A 22,891-nucleotide genomic window follows, 5' to 3' on the forward strand; every position below is an offset into this window, starting at 1 on the left:
GGAAGTGCCACGATTGCAGTGATCAAACCCTCAGCTTCAGAAATAGTAATCCTCCAATAAGATTGTGGAAGTAGCACTTACTTCTACGTATTTCTTGTAGTTTTAATTTCACCCTCTCCATTCAAATTAGGTAATTCATTTCTTAAGCGTTCTCATTCTTTGATATCATACTGTTTCTCCCTTTGTTGATTTCCTCATTTTGAAATGTATTCTCAGCCTTGGATTGGAAATATTTGGGAATTTCTTTTTACTGAGTTGGACAAAGTGGATTTTTAAAGAATAATTTCTTCTCAACAAATGTCGTACTGTATACTTGAAATTAATATGACATTGTAAGTTAACTATAATTTAATAATATTTTTAATTTAAAATAAATTAATTAAATTAAATTGTAAAATGGCTACAAGGCTCCTTTCCTTCTGAAGATTCCAGGGAGAACCTTTCATTTTCCTATTCTCTTTTCTAGCGGCCACATTCACTCCTAGGGTCCTAGTTCTTGCCCCATATTCAAATCTCTGAGTAACACTCATTTCCCCCTTCTCTTTCACATTTAGAGGGCAATTGTGAATAATTTAGTTCCACCTAGATAACCATGGCCAATATTCTTAAGGGCAAAACATCAGAAACCTTATTTCTTTTCTCCTCTTACTATATATACATAATAACATGTTAAAATATTCTGGGGATTCTAATGTAGATATTTTTGGAGGGCTTTATTCTGTACAAACTTTTTAGAAGTGTATATTTTCTGTTGTTTTTTGGGGGGCTGCACTCACCACATATGGAATTTCCCAGGCTAGGGGTTGAATCTGAGTGCATCTAAGGCCTATGCCACAGCTACAGCAATGCCAGATTTGAGCTGTGTCTGTGACCTACACCACAGCTTTTGTCAATGCTGTATCCTTAACCCACTGAGCCAGGCCAGGGATTGAACCCACAACCTCATGGATACTAGCTGTGTTCTTTACCTGCTGAGCCACAGCAGGAACTCCTAGAAGTATATAATTTGATGTCACTCAGAGGTGACTATATCTTAAAAAATCACTGAATATGTTACAGCTTAGATGTGTATGAATACATTTTAATTTTAAAATCATGCAAAGATGATTTTTAGTGAAAAAACTAAAACATTTACACCTGACTCTAAAACAGAACTACAGCCATCTTACTCAAAGAGTAGTTATCAGCCCCAGTCTTGCCATAGCAATATCACTCAGGAATTTGTTAGAAATGCAGAAGCTCTGGGACCACTAGGTCCTGCTGAATCAGAATCTGCATTTGAACTGGCATCTGGGGTAATGGGTATGTACACAGAAGTTGGAGAAATACTGTTCCAGAATAGGTTTTCTCAACTTCTTATTATTGATATTAGGGTTAGATCATTCTTTTTTTTAAAAAAAAAATCTTTTTCATATTATTTTCCTTTATGGCTTATTTGAGGACATTGAACATAGTTCCCTGTGCTATCCTGTAAGACTTTATTGTTTATTCATTCTATATATAAAAGTTTGCAAATCTGAAATTCCCTGGTGGCACAGGAGGTTAAAAATCTGATGTTGCCACTGCTGTGCATTGGGACGCGGCTGTGGTGTTAGTTCAATCCCTGGCCCAGGAACTTCCACATCCTGAAGGTGCAGCCAAAAATAAAAAATAAAAATAGAGAAGACAATGGTGGTTCCAGGAGCTGGGGTGTAGGGGATTTGAGGGGATGATGGTCAAAGGGTCCATACTTCCAGTTCTAAGATGAAGAAGTTTTGAGGATCTAAAAGATCATGGTAACAATAGTTAACAATACTGCATTACATCCTTGAAAGTACTAAGAAGATAAATCTTGAATGTTCTCCCCCAATAATAAAAGCAGTAATTTTCTGAGGTGATTGAGATTTTAAGTAAAGTTATTATGATAGTCATTTTGGAATATATAAATATATCAGATCATTACATTGTACACCTTAAATTTAGGCAAAGTTATTAGTCCATTACAGTTCAATGGACCTGGAAAAAATAAAACTTACAGTTGTAGAAATAAAGGGGCCCTATAACTATGAGTATATACTGTCTGATTCTATTTGTGCATAATTCAAAAAAGAGCAAAATAATCTTTTTTGTTTTGTATGTAGTTGTGAACAGTTCAATTTCCCTAAGCCTCAGTGACCTTATCTCTGCATATAATGTAGGATACTAAGCAGAATTTCTGATAAATGTGGAGGCATAAAGGAAAAGCATAGAAATACATACTTCATTGAGTCCAATTTAAATGTTCAAGTGTAAGACGCATGTGTTTCTGTGTGTGTGTTGCACACAGTTTCTTTTCAATAACCACACTGACACACATAAAAACACATTTACATTCCTATCTTTTATGTTTATTGGCAACCTGAAAGGAAGTTAGAGGGTTAAAAAACAGAATGAATATTTTAACATGAACGTGAAAGAATATAGACTTTTAAACACGATGGTTTAAAATAGAATGGATGATCTTGATATAAATAATGAATTTGTTTTACTATCTTAATATCTCAAAGGCATCAAAGCCAGAAACACATTTCAATTTATATAATAGAAACTTTGAAATTCTCTGTATCAATAGATGGACCCAACATCTCCAAACTGACTTTAATTTTACTGCTACTTCAGGTGGAATATCAACATAAAACAACTGTATCCAAAGATAGCTTAATAAATAAGTTGAGAAGTTTAAATTCAGTTTCCTCAAGCAAATTTTTTTTAATTTTTAGGGCTGCACCCATGTTTTATGGAAGATCGCAGGATAGGGGTCAAATCAGAGCTGCAGCTGCTGACCAACACCACAGTCACAGCAACACCAGATCTGAACAGAGTCTGCAAACTCCATTGCAGCTCACTGCAACACCAGATCTTTAACCCACGGGGTGGGGCCAGTGATTGAAAGTGCATCCTCATGGATACTTGTCTGGTTTATTACTGCTGAGGCACATGGGAACTGCTCAACAAAATTTTACTGGATATATATTATTATGGGATTCCTACTGCTACTGTAATAAAATGCCACAGAATGTATTTAAAATGTGGGAGGAGGGGTAAATTGGGATGTTGGGATTGGAATATACACACTACTACATACAAAATCAATAAGTAACAAGAACCTATATAGCACAGGGAAATCTAATCAATACTTTCTGATGGCCTATATGGACGCACAAAGACATGGATACACACACAAACACACACACACACACACACACACACACACACACTCAACTGATTCACTTTGCTGTAAACCTGAAAGTAACACAACATTGTAAGTCAACTGTACTCCAATAAAATTCAAAAAAATAAAACAAATTTATTCTCTTAATTTTCTGGATGTCAGAAGCCTGAATTTTTTTTTCTTTTTTTTTTTTTGGTCTTTTTTATGGCCGCACCTCCATCATATGGAGGTTCCCAGGTTAGGGGTCCACTCTGAGCTGAAGCCGCTGGCCTGCACCAGAGCCACAGCCACACAGGATTTGAGCTGCATCTGGGACCCACACCACAGCTCATGGCAACGCCGGATCCTCAACCCACTGAGCAAGGCTAGGGATCAAACCCACAACCTCATGGTTCCTAGTCGGATTAGTTAACCACTGAGCCAGGACGGGAATGCCCTGAAATTGTTTTTATTGAGCTAAAATAATGAGATCAGAATGTCTGAGTTCCTCCTGGAGGATGGACAGAATAAGTTTTTTCTTTTCCTTTTCCAGTTTCCAGAGGTCAATTGCATTAGTGTCTAAGGGCCACATCATCAAAGTTAGCAGTGTAACATTTTCAAATCTATCTGGGACTCCAATTCTAATACTTCTCTCACCCTCATTTAGAGAATCATTGTGGTTAAATTAGCTTCACCTTGGTAATCTTGGCTTATTTCTTTAAAGTTAGCTGATTATAAACTTTATTCCGCTTGCTACCTCAAATGTCCCTTAATATCCCTTAAATGTAGAATAACATACCCAAAGGTTATAGAGATTAGGATGTGGACATCTTTGGGGAGGGTGCTCTTATTCTGTTATTCTGCCCACTACAAAGGTTTTTACAAAAGTATATGATTTGAGGTGATCCAATGGCCCTTACATTAAAGAGTTGGACACAGTGTATCAGAGCCTCTGGAATACATGCCTACACTTTTCGTTCTAATTTTCATTTGAAGATAATTTTTGGTAGAAAGGGTGTAAAACTATGGACACAGTAATATAAAAAATAACCAACCTAGCCCACTCAAAGAATTTTCTCAGTTCAGTACCTTCTCCATCAACCCCACCCAGGAGCCTCTTGGCTCACCAGGCAGGATGTCCTGAATTAGATGTTGCATTTGAACCAACATCTGGGTGATTGGTATGCACAGTGGAGTGGGGAAGGTGCTGGTCCAGAAGAGGTCTATCATTTTCTCAATGTTGATAATTGGAGGCAGGATCGCTGTGTTGGATGCTTCCTGTGCATAGGTATTTACCGGTATCCTTTCAACATGACAAAATATCATTCAGGGCAAAGGCATCTCTGGTTAAGAACCACTGGTCTACAGTTTTAAAATTAGAAGAAACTTGACAGAATTCTGGGAAAGGTCCTATGCCTTACTCAGATTATAACTGGCAGGTCACTAATCCCCACAAAACCCATTTTCAGCAATAGAAAGTGGAATTCATGGAATGCCTCATAGAATGAACTTTTTTCCAAATGTTAAATCATACAATCCTTAGAAGGTGCTAAAATCTAAATATATCTCATATATTCACAGTGGAATACTACTCAGCCATAAAAAGAACAACAGCAACAAAGATGGAACTAGAGACTCTCATACTGAGTGAAGTAAGTCGGAAAGAGAAAGACAAATACAGTATGATATCACATATCCGGAATCTAATATATGGAACAAATGAACTTTTCCACAGAAAAGAAAATCATGGACACAGAGAATAGACTTGTGGTTGCCAAGGGGGAGGGTGAGGGAGTGGGATGGACTGGTAATTTGGGGTTAATGGATGTAAACTATTGTCTTTCAAATGAATAAGCAACAAGATCCTGCTGTATAGCACTAGAAACTATGTTTAGTCATTTATGATGGAACATGATAATGTGAGAAAAAAGAATGTATATATGTATGTGCGACTGGGCCACCTTGCTTTACAGTAGAAAATTGACAGATCACTGTAAACCAGCTATAATGAAAAAGTAAAAATCATTATAAAATAAAAAAAGAAATATTTTCTAATGAGGGACAAAATAACTGCTCTTAACTTGTATTAACATTATGAAATTCCTAATTGTATCTGCAAAATTATTACGAATCCAAGCAGTGTACTGCCCAAGGTTTTATGTTAAAGGGACAATGGAAACTTACCTCTTAACGACAGAGGGAGTCTATTAGGGGCTGTGATCCACTAGATCCAGTGTTTGATTAGGGACCGAATCAAAATAGTATCCCAATCGTGGACTCTAAAGAAAAGTTGAAGTCAGGGTTGGGACCTTAAGGTTTATTCCTCTGGAACACAGAAGAGGTCATGGGGAGAAGGAATAAACACTGAATTCATCTGGCTTGTACCATTGTCTCCTAGACATGGAAAATGAGCAGGAAAATTTTTCTTTCTGTCCAGTGTCCCTCAGGAAATCAATTATTAGAGGTAGTGGCTACAAGAGGGAAACATACTAATGAGCAGACATAAGGAGCTGTAAATATATCCTCTGCTGCAATCTCTCAGCCTGTGCAACCTTGGGCTGGTTAGAATATGGTTGCTGCTTTTGCAGTTATAACTGACTGGAAGAAAAATGCTTGGCTTCATTCCACTGACTTCTCTAGAAACAGAACTTCTCTCTCCAACATCAACCATCCAAGACAATTTTGCACATTTATGTTGAGGCCTTCCTCTCAGAGACTCCACTGAGGTGAGTCAAGGAGCCCAGTAAATACTGAAGGAGCAGATCACTGCAGATGATAACCAAGAACATTTATCTGAATTAACCTGAGAGCTAGTCCAGACTAAACCAGAGCCAATATCACTGTGGTGGTTTTTTTTTTTTTTGGTAATTGTTTTGTTTATTGCTTGTTTAATTAGTTAATGTATTAATTTTTGATGCCAAAAATAGAAGTGAATATTAAACTCAGCAATACAAAGATTAATGTTGACTGTGAAATGATGGACATGGAAGCCCAATTAGAAGAGGGAACAGAAGTATAAAGTGCTTCAAGTAAAAGTAGAACCTAAAGCCAAGGCCCTTTGCAATTAAATAGTAGAGTAATAGCATATCAGCTGTGGAGGATGTACAGAGATGCAGGTTTTTTTTTTTTAAATATGGAGTATATTTGACTGTGATGTGAATATTCACACTGAGGAATGATGACAAACATTTCCTCGAAACAAGAATTCATGAGACATATATTTCACAATAGCTCCTCTCTACAGTATTTAAGTGAAAAAAATTATTATGAGAAGAGGGGCGGGCTATTGAGCTAACTTTGTAATTATTTCATTTCCTGCAAGACTGAATTTATTTGTAGATTAGGTAGTCATTTATCAAAAAAATAGAGACATGCCAGTTCAGTTCCTTTACATTTTATTTTATAATGATTTTTATTCTTTCCATTGTAGCTGGTTTAGTGTTGTCAATTTTCTAATGTACAGCAAGTTTACCCAGTCACACATACATGTATAATTCTTCTTTCTCATATTATCATGCTCCATCATAAGTGACTAGATATAGTTTCCAGTGCTGTACAGAAGGATCTCATTGCTTTTCCACTCCAAAGGCAATTGTTTGCATATATTAACTCCAAATTCCCAACCCATCCAATTCCCCCCCCCCTTGGCAACATTGAGTACTGATTCCAGCCTGCTTTTTTTTAAGGCAAATATATATATATATATTTTATTTTTTAAATTTTTTACCACTGTACAGCCTGGGGATCAAGTTACTCTTACATGTATACATTTCCCTCCACCCTTTGTTCTGTTGCAATATGAGTATCTAGACATAGTTCTCAATGCTACTCAGCAGGATCTCCTTGTAAATCTATTCGAAGTTGTATCTGATAACCCCAAGCTCCCAATCCCTCCCACTCCCTCCCTCTCCTGTCAGGCAGCCACAAGTCTGTTTTCCAAGTCCATGATTTTCTTTTCTGTGGAGATGTTCATTTGTGCTGGATATTAGATTCCAGTTATAAGTGATATCATACAGTATTTGTCTTTGTCTTTCTGGCTCATTTCACTCAGTAGGAGAGTCTCTAGTTCCATCCATGTTGCTGCAAATGGCATTATGTCATTCTTTTTTATGGCTGAGTAGTATTCCATTGTGTATACATACCACTTCTTCCTAATCTAATCGTATGTTGATGGACATTTGGGTTGTTTCCATGTCCTGGCTATTGTGAAAAGGGCTGCAAAGAACATGCGGGTGCACGTGTCTCTTTTAAGTAGAGTTTTGTCCGGATGTATGGCCAAGAGTGGGATTGCAGGGTCATATGGAAGTTCTATGTATAGATTTCTAAGGTATCGCCAAACTGGTCTCCATAGTGGCTGTACCAGTTGACATTGCCACCAACAGTGCAGGAGGCTTCCCTTTTCTCCACAGCCCCTCCAGCACTTGTGATTTGTGGACTTATGAATGATGGCCATTCTGACTGGTGTGAGGTGGTATCTCATGGTAATTCTGATTTGCATTTCTCTTATGATCAGCGATGTTGGGCCTTTTTTCATGTGTTTGCTGGCCATCCGTTTATCTTCTTTGCAGAACAGTCTGCTCAGGGCTTTTGCCCATGTTTCCATTGGTTGATTGGCTTTTTTGCTGTTGAGTTGTATATGTTACTTATATATTCTAGAGATTAAGCCCTTGTCCATTGCATCATCTGAAAGTATTTTCTCCCATTCTGAAAGTTGTCTTTTTGTTGTCTTTTGGGTTTCCTTTGCTGTGCAAAAGCTTTTCAGTTTGATGAGGTCCCATGGGTTTATTTTTTCTCTTATTCCTATTGCTTTGGGAGACTGACCTGAGAAAATATTCATGATGTTGATGTCAGAGACGGTTCTGCCTATGTTCTCTTCCAGGAGTTTGATGGTGTCTTATCTTATATTGAAGTCTTTAGCCATTTGGAGTTTATTTTTGTGCATGGTGTGAGGGTGTGTTCTAGTTTCATTGCTTTACACGCAGCTGTCCAGTTTTACCAGCAACGCTTGCTGGATAGACTTTCTTTTTCCCGTTTTGTGACTGCTTTTATTCCTGTTCTTCTTTTTGCTTTTTAGGGCTGCACCTGCCACATATGGAAGTTCCTGGGCTATTGGTCGAATTGGAGATGCAGCTGCCAGCCTGTGCCAGAGGCCCAGGAACGCCAGATCTGAGCCGCTTTTGCGATCTATAGTGCAGCTCAAGGCAATGTTGTCAGAATTTTTAACCCAGTGAGTGAAGACAGGGATAGAATCCACATCCCCATGGATAATAGTTGGGTTCTTAACATTCTCAGCACAAATGAGAAGCCCTATTCCTATTTTTTATTATATTCTTTCAAACAAAAAAAATTGTAATCTTTCCTCAAATTTGTGGTTTGACGTTAAGTTTTACATGTGTACAGATATTTGTAAGGGACTTCTGAGAGTTTATAAATTTTGTGAGGTGAACTGTGTCAGTCATCTTGTGCTCTCTCTGTTGCTGTAATTTTTTTAACTGAATGATTAGTGTTGTCACTTAAATATTCTTTATTTGCAAATACTTGCTTTAAACAGAAATGAAAATGAATGTTCTCATGCCTACGTTATGCTAATAAATGATGCTTTATGTGTATTTCCAGATTCTTTCTCCTTCTCTTATCCCTTAGCGTTTACTTTATTCTATTGTGATCAGTTCTATTTATGAAGGTTCCATCATGTTCAAGCCCTATCTGGAAGGCATTCTTCTTTACCTTTGACTAAAGATCACCTTAGCTTCCATATTCATATTTGAATCCATACGTTGCTATGTAAGAGGAAAGTATAACTTAGATACAGTTTCCTCCACATATTTTAAAATACTTTCTGTCATACTCTTTTACGTCCAAATCTTCATTAATCTAAAATCAAATTATTGATTCACACAGATTTCATTAAATTATGCATATTATATATTTTTTCTTTTATAAGTTTGTCTTGGATTTTCCTTCAATTTCATCTCATATAGATTTTTTTTGATATTGAATTGTCCAAAGTGCTGCAGATATCTGATATGGACAAGGGAGCCTCTGTGCAGCAAGGGGTCACCTCATTCATCAACATTCTCTGACTCTATCTTTCCTCACTTTACTGCCTGCTCATTTCCTTCACTAGACCTGATTTTTCTTGGACTGGAGCATCTTAAACAAATACTTTACTCAGTACCTTTGCAATAGGTATTCCTGTGCAAGGCACACGCTTCCCATGTATGCTCATGGACAAAGAGCTCTCTACCTTGAGATCTCTGTTCAAATGTCATCTGGTTAGCATGTCTTGCCCCAACATGCATAAAAAGTACTATCAATTTACCCACTCCTTTATACCTAATTTATTTTTCATATAACACCTGCAACCATATAAAAATGTATATAATTTTTATTTGCTTATATTCTGTATTCATAACTGAATCTTAGCAGCATTTATTTTTTTAGCACACTATACTCTCTGCATAGACAGTACCTGGAACTTTGTACCAATTCATTTTTTTTTGCAAATGCCTAAATCAATTTCTCATTAAACTGTTAATACATGACATCTTGGGGAAAATACTGACAGGCAGAAAGGTTGCTAACTAGAGCTAGCACGGCAGGTTCCCTAAAGAGCACAAAATCCATGAGCAGAATATTGAAATTAATTTATTTGTGGCATTATATGAGTGGTACTAGTTTAATAATGTGATAATGCTCATTTATATGAAAATTGGTCATGTTCTTTTCCTCTTTCTTAGTACTCACCACACGACATGGCACCAAGGAATCAAACAGGAATTTCAGAAATTCTTCTTATGGGATTTTCAGAGGAATCAGAATTGCAACCTATCGTATTTATTCTTTTCTTCTGCAAGTACCTGATCACAGTGTTTGGGAACCTGCTCATCATCCTGGTTGTCAGCTCAAATTCATACCTCCACAGTCCCATGTACTTCTTCCTCTCCAACCTGTCCTTTGTAGACATCTGTTTCACCTCCACCATCATCCCAAAGATGCTATGGAATATCCAGACACAGAGCAGTTATCCCCTTTAAAGGCTGCATCATCCAGATGTATTTTTTTCACACTCTTTGCAGGATTGGACAGCCTAATCCTGACTGTGATGGCCTATGACAGATTTGTAGCCATCTGTCACCCCTTGCACTACACAGTCATTATGAATCTCTGGTTCTGTCTACTGCTGGTTCTGGTGTCCTGAATCATAAGTGCCCTGCATTCCTTATTAGAAAGCTTAATGGTGTTGCAACTGTCCTTCTATCCAGTCTTAGAAATACCCCACTTTTTCTGTGAACTCAATCAGATTATTCAACTTGCCAGTTCTGACACCTTTCTCATTAATGTGGTGATGTATTTTGGAGCTGTGTTGCTGACTGGTACTTCCCTCTCTGGTATCCTCTACTCTTACTCAAAGAGAGTTTTCTTCATACAAGGAATCTCATGTTCTCAAGGGAAGTATAAAGCATTTTCTACCTGTGCATCACACCTCTCAGTTGTTTCCTTATTTTATCGTACAAGCTTAGGAGTGTACCTTAGCTCTGCTGCTACCCACAGCTCCCACTCAAGTGCAACAGCCTCGGTGATGTACACTGTGGTCACACCCATGCTGAACCCCTTTGTCTACAGTTTGAGAAATAAGGACTTAAAGAAGGGTCTGAAAATACTCCATAGAAAGGTAACTGTAAAAGGTCCTCTTGTCCCAGGGCTTAAGAAGTGTCCTTGAATGTAAGGTCAAAGCTCAAAGCTTGAGACAAACGTTGCCAGCCTTTGATCAAACTGCAGAAGTAGAACTCCCTCTTCTAATTTCCTTGGAAATTCCATTTTAATTCTGACTTCTCTACATAATTTATGTAACTCATTTTTAAGCCTTGTGAACTTTCTAGTATTCAAGAGTTTTTCCCTTTCTTATTTCCAAATTGTATTCCCAACCTTGGATGTGACATATTTGGAAATTCTTATATACTTCAAGGGAGTACAAGGATCTTTTAAGAATAGTTTTTTTCTCAAATGAAATAGATCATACAGAGCATTTTTTTTAATAGTCATGAGTTGTACTACTCCTGTACGGGGAAAATTCCTCTTAGCAATCATGACTCTTTATATAACACTATTACAGATAAAAATCTGAGGCCTCTCTTTCTCAATCGTGTGAATATCATTTTGCATATCACTACCTTAATTGATGTTCATGATAGTCCAAAATTTAACATAATTGTTGTTATCACTAATGGTGGTTATTTTCCTATTCATTAGGCTTTTGTTCTGCTACACAGCTTATGCCATCTATGTGCCTACCATAATTTTATGCAAAAAATTGATAATAAAATGTATGTCTCCAAGCACAATCCACAGAGAAAGAAAAATGTTTAAAAGTGGATATAATATTGTTTTAGACTACTATTGATCTTCAGCATGATAAATTAACCCTTCATTGTCAGACTTTTGCCATCCTGATGCCCTCGTACTTGGTAAGTGTCTGTTCCTAAATCAGATAAGTTAAGATAGGTAAACAATAGTCGTGAATTAAATAGTCAGGGTTATGGGAAATCCAAGACAGCTGCTTGGTTCTTCCCGGCTCCCTGGCAAACCCAATAATGAAAAAGAAATTGTTATAAAATGTGTTTTCCATTTGGAGTGTACTTTCTACAGTCCAAATTTGGTTATATTTGGTTAAAGTGAGGGTAATTTTAAAGAAAAACATTGTTTTGATTCATATTCTAGTTTTGTGTATTGAGATTAGTGTTTGCTGTCTAAAACTCACCTTCCAAATAGTTCTTTGCTGCTATGTTACATGATTATAAACTTTAACTGAGTTACTAAGAAAAATAATCTAAGCTTGTTTCTGAAACTGATTGCTGTAATCTGTCTCTGGGCAAATATCAGATGTCCCATGATAGCCAGGGGAATACATATACATTCTGGAAAAGCATCATTTGAAGTGTTGCCTCCAGCCTAGATAAAAGGTTTCTTATCAGGAGTTCTTAAGTGCCATATGCACGAAGAAAGTGAAGACAATTAACTCTTAGATTTATATTTCTCACTTAAGAAGGGCCTCTACATTGGACTGGTCTATAGGGAGAACTACTGACTTCAAACTCACCTTGATACAAGGCTCTAATAAGAAAAACACCAATGCATGCACAAAAAGAAGACAACATCAGAAGTAGACCATTATCCCAAGATTGTCACACCTGGCTTGTATGGTTATTTGTTTTACTTCTGATTTACCCTGGTGGGTTTCTCCCCTCCAAGGCTCTTATTATTGATGTTACTAGGTGGTATACCCTCTTCTGACCAGTTAATGCATGTTCTGGCCCTAAATACATTTTCTTCTAATGTTACTCAAGCTCAATCAGTGACAAGTGAGACTTCAGCCAAAGGATATAACTTTGCTAGGCTATATTACTTTAAATTTAAAGACCCCCTTGGGGTTAATGGATGCAAACTCTTGCATTTGGAATGGATTAACAATGAGATCCTGATGTGTAACACTGAGAACTATATCTAGATACTTACAACACAGCACAACAATGGGAGAAAAAATTATGTATGCAAGTAGGTGTAACTGGGTCCCCATGTTGTACAGTGGGGGAAAAAAGTGTGTTGGAAATAACAATAAAAATAAATTTAAAAAATAAATAAATTGTAGTTCCTGTCATGGCGCAGTGGTTAACGAATCTGAATAGGAACCGTAAGGTTGCGGGTTTGATCCCTGCCCTTGCTCAGTGGGTTAACGATCTGGTGTTGCCGTGAGCTGTGGTGTAGGTTGCAGACATGACTCAGATCCTGAGTTGCTGTGGCTCTGGCATAGGCTGGCAGCTACAGCTCCAATTAGACCCCTAGCCTGGGAACCTACATATGCTGCAGGAGCGGCCCAAGAAATGGCAAAAAAATAAATTAAATCAATAAATAAATAAATAAATTAATTAATTAACTAATTTAATTAAATAATAAATAAATAAATATATTTAAAGGCTCTCATATGACAGGAAAAATTAAATCATTATACATGTTGCCTCCTTTCTGTTAATTACATGTTAATAGCACATCAAATGTTAAAACCAACTTAGATAAAACTACACACCTCCTTCAAGAGTACTGATGTCAACCTATATCACAAACCTCTGCTTCATCTTATTTTTCTTTTCTTCCTATACTGTATAGTAAGAACCTACCTTGTCCAGCCACCCAGTATTTGTTATCCCTAGCCAGCAGGAAGTAGCTACAGAAGAGAGGACCATTGCCCCTATTCCATATAAAAAAGGCTGGAATGACAGGTTCCCAAGAGGATGGAGACAGACCCCCACCCCCTGAATGTGACTGTTCACCTTGGAGACCTGCTGTGGACATGGGTATGGCCCAGCACAAGATCTACACCCTTTCCCAGAATGTGGATCATAGATTAACCACCTCCATGGATTAACTGCCCTCTGTTACAGGACTCACTTTGTCATTGTTTGAGAGTCCAAATATTCCTTTTATTCATCACTGTATTCCTATTTTTTTCTTTTTTGTGCAGTCTGCAGAATTGGATTGATCTATAGAAACCAAATGAACACCCTGCAATCAAAATTTACTATGACTGTTCTTATGCAACAAATAAATAAAAAAAGGGGGAGATGTTGGAGACCACTGAACTGCTGAACTCTGCAGAAGGCAAGAGTCTGCTGAAGCAGAGTTCTAAAGTACAGGGTTTCCTTCAAAGACAAGATAAGGGAGTTATGCATAAACCATGTTATTCTATAAGCAGCCACACTAGGCCTGAAATATGCACCAGTGCTGATAGTTTCCTTTGTTATTCACTAAGAGGTAGCTTTGTCATTGCCTATGCCCGATTTTGCTTACTAACCTACATATGTCACCTTCCTGAATAAAAGCCATGTGGGCTAAAGCATCCGGGCCTTTGTTCTGCAGAAAGGAGTGCCACTGGACCCCACTTTCTAAACATAAAAGAGTCTTGTATATTTTGTTATACAGTGCCCTCTCTTCCAGGATTCCCCATTGCTCTGAAGCAGTGGACATGGCATATTTATTACTATGAAAATTTTTCTGGCAGCTGATCCACTCATTGAAACATGGGATATTAGTGTCTGTTTGCAAAGGTGTATTTATTGAGCTGAAGGACTGGAGGCAAGTTTTGCTCCTTTATTAAATTATTTTATCATTTTGTATGAAAAATTCCAATGCTTATATAAAATATTATTCCTTTAATTTCCTTAAGTGAAATATCTCCTATCATTCAAAATTTTTTGTCATAACAAGGGGGTAGCAAATGAGCAAGACCAGTATCATCCACTATATATCACCCTCATAATCAAAGGATGACTCTTTGGAAAGTTCATATTCCTGTTTAGGTGTGTGATTTAGGGTCACAGGTGTGTGCAAACATCTATGTCTTTTCAACTTCTCTAAGTGAACTCAAAGGGACCTCAATGGATTCATATTTTTGGGGGGGGCCATGCCTGGGGAATGTGGAACTTCCAGGGTCAGGGATTGTACCTACACCCCAACAGTGACCCAAGCCACTGCAGTGACAATGCTAGATACTTAAACTACTGTGCACAGAACTCCTTTTATTTATTTACTTTTGGAAGTATGTTTTCACAGAGTTATATGAAATACACTTGAATAACATTGCTTAAGAATATATCAAACAATGCATAGAACACATACAATCAGATGATTAAAATTGCCCTAAGTTCTGTCCAATGTGATTATTTTATGTTATCATTGCATATCTTTTCTGAAATAAACTTATTTAATATAATATCTTTCTTATCAAGTGGGATCAAGTGGTGGAGAGTTGTTTTGCAGGACCTCTTGTGAGTCTGCAGTCATGAGTCAATCACTCTATTGAGTTTCTAAGGGTCATCCATGATGTTGTGTGAGTCTGTACTGTTCTTCTGACTTGAACCAACTTTCACCATTTGAGTCCTTTTATCTGTGTAGGCTAGTCTAGTGTACATGGAAAGTGAGTTTATTAAGAGTTAATTGCTCTAAATCCTACTAATTCAATATCCGCACATAAAACTTTATTTGTTCCCCAGTTAGAGGAAACATCTCCCACCCCTGTTAGGTGTGACTCAGCTACCTGTGCTCCTGATTCTACTCTGGCATAGACACTAGATTTTTAAAATTCTAATGTATTTATTAAATCATAATTGCATACAATCAACTGTGCTAAGTAGAGTCCATTGGGGATGGAGGAAAGAATTGGGAAGGTGGGAATAATATACACACTACTGTATAAAATGGATGATTGACAAGAACTTACTGTATAGCACAGGAGAATCTACTCAATAGTTTGTCATAACCTATATGCAAATATAATGGAGATATTTGTATGTATGACTGGTTCATTTTGCTATACAACTCAAACTAATATAATATTGTATGTCAACTATACTTCAATAAAATTAAATTTAAAAAGTAAAGTATAAAAATTGAAGAACTTAAGATGATAAAAATTAAAAATTAAAGAATGTATACTAACTGGTTCCATGTATGTATAACTGGAGAAAGTATATAATAAGTTTTACTGCTTTGTTATATAATCGGTATCCATGTAATCCCCATAGATTCTATTCTGTATTTCTGAGGGTAATGTGGAATTATAAACATAAGTTCTGAAGGATGCTGTGTGAAGAAATGAAATCTATAAGAATACTTATATAGTTAGAAGAATATATTCAATGTCAAGGGGGGTGTATGTGTGTGTGTGAATTAATTATATACTTTTTCTATGTTAAATAGACATGCACACATACTTGTACATGAAAACAGACTCATTTATCATCCCATCTATTATGCTAAAAGAAAACTTAACCAATAATTGGATATTAACAAAATGAAAATAAAGAATGTTCTAATTGAGTTCCCATCATGACTCATCGGAAATCCATCTGACTAGTTTCTATGAGGATGTGGGTTCAATCCCTGGCATTGCTCAGGTTAAGGATCTGGCATTGCCATGAGCTGTGGTGTAGGTTGCAACCAGGGCTTGGATCCTGTGTTATGGTGGCTTTGGCATAGGCTGGCAGCTGCAGCTCTGATTTGACCCCTAGCCTGGGAAATTCCATATGCCTTGCATGTGACCATAAAAAGAAAAAAAAAAGAAGAAGAAGAAGAAAAGAAAATTTAAAGAGTGTATACATTTAGACAAAAAGATGTAAAGTAGAATGTGGAACTCTACTTTTGATATGAATTATTATTTCTATGTTATGTCCTCAAAATAGAACCACATTTATATTTCTGCAATGGGGTATTCAATGCAATGGCATTTTTCTCTAAGTTTCTTCTAAATTTCTTCTTCTGTTAAAGAACAATTTCAACACAAAATGCCTTTATCCAGGGGAAATATCACTAAATTGAGTTCAAATTCAGTTCTTGTGAAAATATTTTATTGGATAAATGTGGGCATTACATTCCTAATGCTGCTGTAACAAGTTAGTAAACTAGTGACTTTTTAGAAAAGTCAAGTTCTAGAGATTTGAGTCTGGACTTCATCTCTTCATGCTGAATGTAAGATGTCTGTGAGAGCTGGGATCCAAATGGACACTCCAAGGAAGAATGCATTGCCTTCCTAGATCATTTTGTAAGGGCTGCCTGCACTCTGGTTTCATGATCCTTCCTCATCTTCAGATACAGCAGCACAGAATTTTCAATGTATCTCTGAATCCAATTCTCCCTCTTCTCTCCATCACAGGGAGAGGACCATGATAATTATGTTATATGAACCTGGATAATCTGAGCTAATCTTTTCATTTTAAGGTCAATGATTAGCAAATTGATTTTATCTGCTAGGCTGATTCCTCCTTTTTTTTTGTCTTTTTGCCTTTTCTAGGGCTGCTCCCATGGCATATGGAGGTTCCCAGGCTAGGGGTCTAATTAGAGCTGTAGCCGCAGGCCTACACCAAAGCCACAGCAACGTGGGATACAAGCTACATTTGCAACCTACACCACAGCTCATGGCAATGCTGGATCCTTAACCCACTGCGAAAGGCCAGGGACCAAACCCACAACCTCATGGTTCCTAGTTGGATTCGTTAACCACTGTGCTGTGACAAGAACACAGCCTTATTCCTCTCTATGGAATCTAACACATTCCAAAATTCCTAAGACTAGGATACATTCATCTTTTTGAGGCCTTCATTCAGCTTACTATGAAATCTTTTTCTGAAGTTATTTTGATGTCATTCAAAAGCCCTCATATGAAGAATCAAACACAGAATTTATCAAAGCTTCTGTGGAGAAACATTTTTCTTTAAAAATTACATACAAAAATTATTTTTGGTGCAGAAGACTGAAACCTACCTGTACCTGACTCTAACATGGGACCAGAACTTGTTACTGGAAGTATAACCTACAGACCAGGACCTGTACCATCATATTGTCTATGAGTTGTCAGAAATGCAGAATCCTTGGGCTTGCAGGAAAACTACATGGGTAGAATCTGCATTTGAATTAGAATTTCTGATGAGTTTTATGCACAGTAAAGTTGCAGAAGCTCTGGTGTAAACAGGTTTTCTCACCTCTCTGTTACATTGGGGCAGAAAAATTATTTGTACTGGAAGCTGTCCTGTGTATGGAGGGTCTTTAGAACCATCCTTTCTGATATTACCAAATATCCCCAGGAGAAAATCCGTCTCTGATTGAGAACCACAGCCCAGAATAGGAGAACTGGGAGCATCCTGATAGAATTCCATTAATGACTCCATCCCAAAATAAGTTTTTAATTTTCACAAAACATTAAATTCATCTGTGCCCTATGCCTAAAATGGGGGATGGAGTATATTACAGTACTACCTCACAGAATGAACTTCTCTAAAATTAAATCACATGATTCTTTAATGTGTTAAGGTAGGTCATGGTGTTTAAAGTACCTCAATATATCTCATGACTTGCAAACATTTTGTAGTGAGAGGTTAAAGGACAACTCCTATCTTCAAGTATGAAACTCCTATAATTTTAGCAAAGGTGCCAGGAAGCCAAGAAGAGCACTGCCCAAGGTTTTATATTAAAGGAACAAAATAGTCCCTCTTTCAAAGAAAGGGATAATTATTTTCTAAGCCTGTCATGGGCTGTGTCACTACCACGTGTCAATGCTTTGAAGATCCAAAGGACCTACTCAAGACAGTTGCCTCAATCTCACATGTTGGAAAAAAAATAAACTCAGGTTTGGGATAAGATGCTTGGAGTTTAGAACTCTGAAAGGAAAGGCAGTTAATGGAGAAGGATTAATTAAAAAAAAAAAAAACAAACCTGAATTTACCTGGCTTGTAACCAGATCTCTTGAGAACAGAGATTCGGCTGAAAAAATCCTTTCTGTCCAGACAAAGTTCCAAAGGGAATTCATGTAGATATAGGTCAGCTGTAACCTGGGGGAAATGTATGTAATGAGCAGACCCAGAGAGCTGTAAATTTCTGCTCTGCTGCCATCCCTGAGCTTGTACAACTTTCTCATGGAGGAAACAAGTTGTCGTTTTTGGAGACCTACTCTGATTAAAGATCAATGTTTGATGCATTCTTGCTGTCTTGTCTGGGAACAGAACTTCAGTCTTCATCATAAACTATCCAGGAAGAGATAATCTTTCATGTGGAGATGGTTATCTCAGAGTTCCCATGCAGGTGAGTGCAAGGGCCAAAAATGTACTGCATGAAAAGGTCATAGAGAATGAACTCCAAGAATTTTAACTGAGGTCACCTCAGAAAAAATTCAGCCTAGCCGAGAGCCTAGAGACCACAGTGGCTCTTGGCTTGCTTGATTAAAGTCTCTATGTATTTTTATGATGCTAAAAAGATAAGGGAACTTTGAACTAATTAAGTTTATGCTCAGTGATGCTAATTAAATGATAGAGGTGGAAGCCCAATTAGAAGAGGGGTGAGAGAAATAATGTGCTCCCAGTAAGAGTAAAACAGTTGTCCAACTATGTTATTAGCTAACTGGAGTAAAGAGATAGGGTATTCCATATGTAGAGATATAAAATGAAATGAAGATATTTCTTTCTAATATTTAAGATGGGGCATATTTGACCATGTTTCTCTATTGATGAGAGAGTTCCACACCAATGAATATTTGCAAATATGTCCTTGAAACAGCTGTTGCAAGAGACATGTATTTCCTAGTATCTTCTAGGAAAAGAAAATAGAAAAAAAAAAAAGAAGATATGGAAAGGGGGATGCTGATGAGCTTACCTTGAGATTAATTCTTTACGTGTGAGGCTGAATATGTATGTGGATTTGATAGCTATTTATTTTCCCTATCTCAAATTATCTGGATGAGGCCTTAGCTTGGAAGAGTAGAATCAGAGAGGTTTTATTCCTGTTTCGATTGGGATCTTTCAAACAAAGAATTGAACATTTGTTTGTTTGTTTTTCTCCCACAAACTAGCTGTGCATGTATAGATGTATTTGAGGGGAATTGTAAGAGTATGTAAATTTGGCATGGTCAAATCTATCAATCATTCGCATTGTACTCCCCATTGATTTAATTTTTTTTCTTTTAGGATATTTTATTTGTTCTTTAAGTACATAGCCATAATTGAATAGCCATAAACGTGACTAAAACGGTTACTTATAAATGGATTTGAAGGAAAAAATCCCTATATAGATTTTAACTTTTTAGCATTATTTATCATGTAACTAAAACATTCTGTGTAATTTAAAATAAAATATGACTTGTATGGATTTAACAATAGTTTTATTTTTAAATTTTTCCTGAAAGAATTGAGCTATCATTTTGATATTCTCCACTTGCAAATCATTGCCTTAAAACAAAAACAATAATGATGGTTTTGTATTCTTGCTTTTTTCAAATACATTTTTACATCTCTGTTATTCCTTATTGTTCTTTTTAACTGCTTTTCTTAGATCTAATTCTAAAAGTTGCATCACACTCAGCCATCATTTAGAAGGCATTCTTTATAATTTGACTCAAGACTATTTTTTCCTTACTTAAGCACATTGAAATCCACAAATCTTCATATAAGAAGAAATTATAAGTTAAATACTTCTTTCTCTCTACATTCTAAAAGACCATCTGTTATAGTCTTTTATTTCCAAGTCTTTGGCAGTGTATTAGTGATACAATAATTGATTTCATTAAATCATTATGATTTCATTTATTTATATAAATTGTAAAAATTCTTTTTACATACTGAAAATCTTCCTTTATTATTTATTAACTTTAACTAAACATATATTTTTACTTATGTATGCATTTTTTTAATACATAAATCAACAAAATATAGTTGATTAACAGGGTCGTGCCAATTTCTGCTGTACAGTATAGTGAGCTAGTCATACATGTATATATACATATATACACATTATTTTTCTCACACTATCTTCTGTCATGCGAATTTTCATTTATTTTATGTACAGTTGTTTTGAATCCATTCTACTTAACCTAATTTTATTCTCCCTGATAATTTTTGCTACAAGCTCTTAGATACTTTTAAATTTCTCCTGCTGTGTTATGCACACATACATACACACCCACTTCATAAATTCTGCTTATGTTTTAGTGCAGTCGTTTTTCCTCCCTTCTACCCCATTTTCAATATTCTCTCAAAGACTTGCCTCCAATCAGTACTACAATGATGACTCATTATTGTCATGATGTTCCTGTGTTACTCAAGCTCTGGTTCTCTTTCATATTTTTTATTTTATTTAATTAATTAATTTATTTATTGTCTTTTTGCCATTTCTTGGGCCACTCCCACAGCATATGGAGGTTCCCAGGCTAGGGGTCAAATCAGAGCTGTAGCTGCCAGCCTACACCAGAGCCACAGCAATGCAGGGTCTGAGCAATGTCTGTGACCTACACCACAGTTAATGGCAATGCTGGATCCTTAACCCACTGAGCAAGGGCAGGGATCAAACCTGAAACCTCATGGTTCCTAGTCAGATTCGTTAACCACTGCGCCACAACAGGAACTCCTCATATTTTTTAGTAAGTTACTATTTTACCAATGCTACTGAAATATGGTGAAATGTGGAGTTCAAACTGCTTGTAACGGATAAGATTTTGTCCACCAGGGTACTTTGTTAGCTTTTATCAAAAATGCAATTCTTCTGGATAAATTGATTTCTCTTTTTTTTTTTTTTTTTTTTTTTTTTTTTTTTGTCTTTTTAGGGCCAAACCCGGAGCATGGCATATGGAGATTCCCAGGCTAGGGGTCTTATTGGAGCTATAGCTGCTGGCCTACACCAGAGCCACAGCAGTGCCAGATCTGAGCAGCATCTGTGACCTACACCACAGCTCATGGCAATGCCGGATCCTTAACCCACTGAGCTAGGCCAGGGATTGAACCCGCATACTCATGGTTCCTACTCTGATTCAATTCCACTGTGCCATGACAGGAACTCCTGGATAAATTGAAATACAATCTGCTGTGTATTAAATGCCCATAAATAATGTAATCTAAGTCCTAATTCATTCAACAAATCATAATTTTTCTACATGCTAGAATATTCTAGAAAATTATGTATTGTAATATTTCACCTCTAGGTAATTACAAATTAATCCTTGTTGTCATAAGTATTGCTATTACATTTCTTGTTTAATTAATATTAAATGGTCGATTTTGAATTTGTTTACTAAATTGCTTGAAAACATACCATTTAAACTGGTTTCATTCCTTTGTCATCTTTTATTTCACAACTTTTCATTTTTCTACATTGATCTTTGTACAAGGGCATGTATGTTCACATCCTTGGATAAAATACAAAGGAGAACAAAGAGGTGAAGTCCTTGTCTATTTGGCTCTAGCATTATAATTCCGAAGATAGAGGTATTGAAAGAAATGTGTGTGTGGCACAAAGTCCTAAGATGTCTAATAGGAGGAAAGTTACTCAGTGAAAAGTTTGGAATTGCCACAATGTGAGGGTTTTATGTTCATCAATTTATTCTTTCTTAATTTTTTCCTCCTGCAGTACAGCATGGGGATCAAGTTACTCTTACATGTATACATTTTTCCCCCACCATTTGTTTGTTTGCAATATGAGTATCTAGACATAGTTCTCAATGCTACTCAGCAGGATCTCCTTGTAAATCTATTCGAAGTTGTATCTGATAACCCCAAGCTCCCAATCCCTCCCACTCCCTCCCTCTCCTGTCAGGCAGCCACAAGTCTATTCTCCAAGTCCATGCTTTTCTTTTCTGAGGAGATGTTCACTTGTGCTGGATATTAGATTCCAGGTATAAGTGATATCATACGGTATTTTTCTTTGTCTTTCTGGTTCATTTCACTCAGTAGGAGAGTCTCTAGTTCCATCGATGTTGTTGCAAATGGCATTATGTCATTCTTTTTTATGGCTGAGTAGTATTCCATTGTGTATACATACCACTTCTTCCTAATCCAATCGTCTGTTGATGGACATTTGGGTTGTTTCCATGTCCTGGCTATTGTGAAAAGGGCTGCAAAGAACATGCGGGTGCACGTGTCTCTTTTAAGTAGAGTTTTGTCCGGATGTATGGCCAAGAGTGGGATTGCAGGGTCATATGGAAGTTCTATGTATAGATTTCTAAGGTATCGCCAAACTGGTCTCCATAGTGGCTGTACCAGTTGACATTGCCACCAACAGTGCAGGAGGCTTCCCTTTTCTCCACACCCCCTCCAGCACTTGTGATTTTTGGACTTATGAATGATGGCCATTCTGACTGGTGTGAGGTGGTATCTCATGGTAATTCTGATTTGCGTTTCTCTTATGATCAGCGAT

At 36.8% G+C, this 22,891-nt stretch overlaps 1 pseudogene; it reads left to right on the forward strand.

The window, feature by feature from the left end:
• The first annotated feature begins 9,924 nt into the window (after positions 1 to 9,924).
• LOC100524484 (olfactory receptor 7A17-like) lies at positions 9,925 to 10,892 on the forward strand (annotated as a pseudogene).
• The last annotated feature ends 11,999 nt before the right edge of the window (positions 10,893 to 22,891 follow it).

Source organism: Sus scrofa, chromosome 2 (assembly GCF_054392235.1).
Source record: "Sus scrofa isolate SSC_HxYL_T2T_F1_AM1 chromosome 2, Sscrofa_HxYL_maternal_Yorkshire_Landrace_v2.0, whole genome shotgun sequence".
NCBI classification, from domain to species: Eukaryota; Metazoa; Chordata; class Mammalia; order Artiodactyla; family Suidae; genus Sus; species Sus scrofa.